Source organism: Palaemon carinicauda, chromosome 20, assembly GCF_036898095.1.
Source record: "Palaemon carinicauda isolate YSFRI2023 chromosome 20, ASM3689809v2, whole genome shotgun sequence".
NCBI classification, from domain to species: Eukaryota; Metazoa; Arthropoda; class Malacostraca; order Decapoda; family Palaemonidae; genus Palaemon; species Palaemon carinicauda.
Window position 1 is genome coordinate 26,351,043 of NC_090744.1, and position 6,000 is coordinate 26,357,042.

The following is a 6,000-nucleotide window of genomic DNA, read 5'->3' on the forward strand; positions in this document are numbered from 1 at the left end:
CGCCGACTCGAGGCTCAACGAAAAAAAGGCCCGCCGACTCGAGGCTCAACGAAAAAAAGGCCCGCCGACTCGAGGCTCAACGAAAAAAAGGCCCGCCGACTCGAGGCTCAACGAAAAAAAGGCCCGCCGACTCGAGGCTCAACGAAAAAAAGGCCCGCCGACTCGAGGCTCAACGAAAAAAAAGGCCCACCGACTCGAGGCTCAACGAAAAAAAGGCCCACCGACTCGAGGCTCAACGAAAAAAAGGCCCACCGACTCGAGGCTCAACGAAAAAAAGGCCCACCGACTCGAGGCTCAACGAAAAAAAGGCCCACCGACTCGAGGCTCAACGAAAAAAAGGCCCACCGACTCGAGGCTCAACGAAAAAAAGGCCCACCGACTCGAGGCTCAACGAAAAAAAGGCCCACCGACTCGAGGCTCAACGAAAAAAAGGCCCACCGACTCGAGGCTCAACGAAAAAAAGGCCCACCGACTCGAGGCTCAACGAAAAAAAGGCCCACCGACTCGAGGCTCAACGAAAAAAAGGCCCACCGACTCGAGGCTCAACGAAAAAAAGGCCCACCGACTCGAGGCTCAACGAAAAAAAGGCCCACCGACTCGAGGCTCAACGAAAAAAAAAGGCCCACCGACTCGAGGCTCAACGAAAAAAAGGCCCACCGACTCGAGGCTCAACGAAAAAAAGGCCCACCGACTCGAGGCTCAACGAAAAAAAGGCCCACCGACTCGAGGCTCAACGAAAAAAAGGCCCACCGACTCGAGGCTCAACGAAAAAAAGGCCCACCGACTCGAGGCTCAACGAAAAAAAGGCCCACCGACTCGAGGCTCAACGAAAAAAAGGCCCACCGACTCGAGGCTCAACGAAAAAAAGGCCCACCGACTCGAGGCTCAACGAAAAAAAGGCCCACCGACTCGAGGCTCAACGAAAAAAAGGCCCACCGACTCGAGGCTCAACGAAAAAAAGGCCCACCGACTCGAGGCTCAACGAAAAAAAAGGCCCACCGACTCGAGGCTCAACGAAAAAAAGGCCCACCGACTCGAGGCTCAACGAAAAAAAGGCCCACCGACTCGAGGCTCAACGAAAAAAAGGCCCACCGACTCGAGGGTCAACGAAAAAAAGGCCCACCGACTCGAGGGTCAACGAAAAAAAGGCCCACCGACTCGAGGCTCAACGAAAAAAAGGCCCACCGACTCGAGGGTCAACGAAAAAAAGGCCCACCGACTCGAGGCTCAACGAAAAAAAGGCCCACCGACTCAAGGGTCAACGAAAAAAAGGCCCACCGACTCGAGGCTCAACGAAAAAAAGGCCCACCGACTCAAGGGTCAACGAAAAAAAGGCCCACCGACTCGAGGCTCAACGAAAAAAAGGCCCACCGACTCAAGGGTCAACGAAAAAAAGGCCCACCGACTCGAGGCTCAACGAAAAAAAGGCCCACCGACTCAAGGGTCAACGAAAAAAAGGCCCACCGACTCGAGGCTCAACGAAAAAAAAAGGCCCACCGACTCAAGGGTCAACGAAAAAAAGGCCCACCGACTCGAGGCTCAACGAAAAAAAAGGCCCACCGACTCGAGGCTCAACGAAAAAAAGGCCCACCGACTCAAGGGTCAACGAAAAAAAGGCCCACCGACTCGAGGCTCAACGAAAAAAAGGCCCACCGACTCGAGGCTCAACGAAAAAAAGGCCCACCGACTCTAGGGTCAACGAAAAAAAGGCCCACCGACTCGAGGCTCAACGAAAAAAAGGCCCACCGACTCTAGGGTCAACGAAAAAAAGGCCCACCGACTCGAGGGTCAACGAAAAAAAGGCCCACCGACTCTAGGGTCAACGAAAAAAAGGCCCACCGACTCGAGGGTCAACGAAAAAAAGGCCCACCGACTCGAGGGTCAACGAAAAAAAGGCCCACCGACTCGAGGGTCAACGAAAAAAAGGCCCACCGACTCTAGGGTCAACGAAAAAAAAGGCCCACCGACTCGAGGGTCAACGAAAAAAAAGGCCCACCGACTCGAGGGTCAACGAAAAAAAGGCCCACCGACTCTAGGGTCAACGAAAAAAAAGGCCCACCGACTCTAGGGTCAACGAAAAAAAGGCCCACCGACTCTAGGGTCAACGAAAAAAAGGCCCACCGACTCTAGGGTCAACGAAAAAAAAGGCCCACCGACTCTAGGGTCAACGAAAAAAAGGCCCACCGACTCTAGGGTCAACGAAAAAAAAGGCCCACCGACTCTAGGGTCAACGAAAAAAAGGCCCACCGACTCTAGGGTCAACGAAAAAAAGGCCCACCGACTCTAGGGTCAACGAAAAAAAGGCCCACCGACTCTAGGGTCAACGAAAAAAAGGCCCACCGACTCTAGGGTCAACGAAAAAAAGGCCCACCGACTCTAGGGTCAACGAAAAAAAGGCCCACCGACTCTAGGGTCAACGAAAAAAAGGCCCACCGACTCTAGGGTCAACGAAAAAAAGGCCCACCGACTCTAGGGTCAACGAAAAAAAGGCCCACCGACTCTAGGGTCAACGAAAAAAAGACCCACCGACTCTAGGGTCAACGAAAAAAAGGCCCACCGACTCTAGGGTCAACGAAAAAAAGACCCACCGACTCTAGGGTCAACGAAAAAAAGGCCCACCGACTCAAGGGTCAACGAAAAAATAGCCCATCGACCAAAGGGTCAACGAAAAAATAGCCCATCGACCAAAGGGTCAACGATAAAAGGGTCAATGAATAAAGGATCAACGGAAAAAAAAAGACTAAATAAGGTCAATGAAAGAAAGAAAAAAATAGGGTCAACGTAAAAAATACCCATAAAAAAGGGTAATCGAAAACGAGGGCAACGAAAAAAAAACCCATAAAAACACAGTCAACGAAAAAAAAAAAAAAAAAAAAAAAAAAAAAATTTACGCCTATAATAACTGACTACTCTCATCAAAAGCCGATAATGTACCACATAAGAAAAATTAAGGACTCCATTGAAGGGTGTATTACGAAACCAATATACTGGAAACGTTAAGAGGTAGAAATCTAAAACTATTAACTATGAAATAAATGTGGAGGTAAAGTACACATGTTAAAGTTATTAACAGAGCCATGAATAGGCTTCTAATATAATTGGCCAACGGGCAGTTTAGACATTAATAATATAAAGTACTAATGAAAAATTGAAACCTATTGCCCTACATTGCGGGTATATTAAAAAAAAAATACATTTTAATTTATCGACATTCATCTCAAGAAATATTCTACTAAAATCCTCAATAAAAATGTTGATTCCGTGAACCGGAAGTCTGGTATATAAGGCAATTTGGAACTCACGACGATAAAAAGAAAAAAAAAATGTGAAGATTACACACACTGATAAAAATGCCTTCTTTACGGGTATACTTAACCAAAAATCCATTTTAATTTAACGATATACATAGGAAATATTTTACTAAAATGCTCTTATTAAAACTGTTGATTCCGTGGACCGGAAGTCAGGTATATAAGGCAATTTGGAACTCACGACGATAAAAAGATTAAAAAAAGAATCGTGAAATTAATTCTTACACACATAAATAAAACAAATGACAACTGAAACACCATCAACCACAACGAGCAAATTACTCGTTACTCAGAAGCGCAAACTCGCGCACAAGCAAATACACAAATTACAAACCTCAAAAAATAAACTGAAATTAATATAACACCCATAAACACAATACTTAGCCGGTTCTACAGCACCGAGTTAAAACACAACTTGCTCTCCTGCTTTCGGGTAAAGAACTGTCTCGGGTAAGAAGATTGGTTTTCAAAGTGACATCGAGAGTGGAAGCAAATTGGCCTTAACCAGTATATCTAAAGTGACGACTTATCAGCTTGTTAATGAAGTTATTCACTATTAACGTATATAACGCAGATATCAGAACAATCCGTGAATCATTAACTGTACGTAAAATTAAAAAAAAAAATTAAATGCATAACATATTCTATAGTTGCATTAATAACATTCACCATAGAAATATGATGGTTAATTCCAAATTATAACTGGCAGTTTAATGTCGAGAAATTTTGAGAAATGTTGGATACGAAGTTTCCCTACGTATAAAAATGTACTATACATGACTTACATCAAATTAACACTGAATTAACACAAAGTATTTAAAAAGTTTAGTGACGCATTGCATATGTTTAAATGAAGCTCAATTTATTAAGCCCCACCAGGAACAATGCAGCAACGAGTCTATTTATATTCTCTCTCTCTCTCTCTCTCTCTCTCTCTCTCTCTCTCTCTCTCTCACACTCATATTTTCTCTCACACTCACATTCTCTCTCACACACACTCTCTCTCACACTCCCACTCTCATATTCTCTCTCTCACACACACACACTCTCTCACACACACTCTCTCTCACACACTCACTCTCTCTCTCTCTCTCTCTCTCTCTCTCTCTCTCATTATCATATTCTCTCTCACACACACACACTCTCTCTCTCTCTCTCTCTCTCTCTCTCTCACACATTCTGTTCACACTCTCTCACATACTCTCTCATATTTTATCTCTCACACTCACATTCTCTCCCACACACTCTCTCTCCCACACACTCTCTCTCTCTCTCTCTCTCTCTCTCTCTCTCTCTCTCTCTAAGCCGGTGTTACTGAACTTACCGGGGTCTATTTTCTCCGTTAGTCTTCAAATGGACCCTCAAACGATTGTCCAAAGAACAAGGAGTATCTGAAAACCAAAAATAGTTGTCAGTCGTGTTTCCCTGGATACTAAATGTTTTTTTGTAAGCAGTTCGAATTAAAGGATATAGATTTTATAGTTACACATAACATAAATACACCTGACAGCATTTTCACATTTGCTTAACTGTCTTAATTACAAATATTAATCTATTGGAATTAAGATGTAGTATTCTTGAAAATAGAATTTTGAAAGTGTGTGTGTGTGTGTGTATGTATGTATGTATGTATGTATATATATATATATAAATAATATATATATATATATATATATGGGTGTGTGTGTGTGTGCATGTAATGTATATGTATGTATGCATGCATATATATATATATATATATATATGTATATATATATATATATATATATGTGTGTGTGTATATATATATATATATATATGTATATATATCATACATGTGTATATATATAAATATATATATATATATATATATAAACGCTGTATAATTAGAATACAAATAGAAGGTAGAAAGGATGAATAATTTCACCAACTGCTAAGGAAAATGTTAATGCCTACCAACCAGGAACCACAGCTAGAACTAGCACTAGGCAAGGAACGAAACCTAAAAAAAAAAAAAAATAAAAAAAAATAAACAACTCTGGAATAACTAGCGCTCAGTCCTAGTTTTCAAATGGTACTTTCATCCTAAAGATACACACGAGTTGATTTGGGATAAAGTTTACCCGAAACTAAAGGAAATGCATAAAATTATTATAAAAAGAAAGGATAAGCAAATAATTGTCTTTATGGGCACGGACAGACGTTACCTTTAACCATGACATATCAATGAGTTTATCAAGTTTAATGAGCACATATTAGTTTGGCTTAAAGGATCCTGCGAAAATTTCAAACATTGATTTGAAAAATTATTAGTTCCTACACGTATAAATATGTATGTATATAAATTATATACGTATATATATATATATATATATATATATATGTTTGTGTGTGTGTGTGTGTATTTCGTCCTTCAGAATGGAGAAATGTTTTCCTTCCTAGTTTAAAGAAGTGGAATGAGAGAGAGAGAGAGAGAGAGAGAGAGAGAGAGAGAGAGAGACTACATTATACCTCCATCTATTATCCGATATCTAACAATATCATCCATCAATATTAACATCATTGAATACAGGGATTAATTTCTCATCCATTTGATAAGTGAATAAAAAAAAGCCTAGAATATAACAAAAAAAAAAATATTGAATAAGCGCCCATTGTTCCCTAAGTAGCCTACAGCCAAGAGGACATATCGGGATTAAATGACTGGCGT

The 6,000-nt window shown here is 41.7% G+C and overlaps 1 protein-coding gene across 1 annotated transcript in view; it reads right to left on the reverse strand.

Annotated features, from left to right (window-relative positions):
* Positions 1 to 6,000, reverse strand: part of LOC137659704 (axoneme-associated protein mst101(1)-like) — a 165,728-nt gene that overhangs the window by 142,901 nt on the left and 16,827 nt on the right. The window lies entirely within an intron of this gene.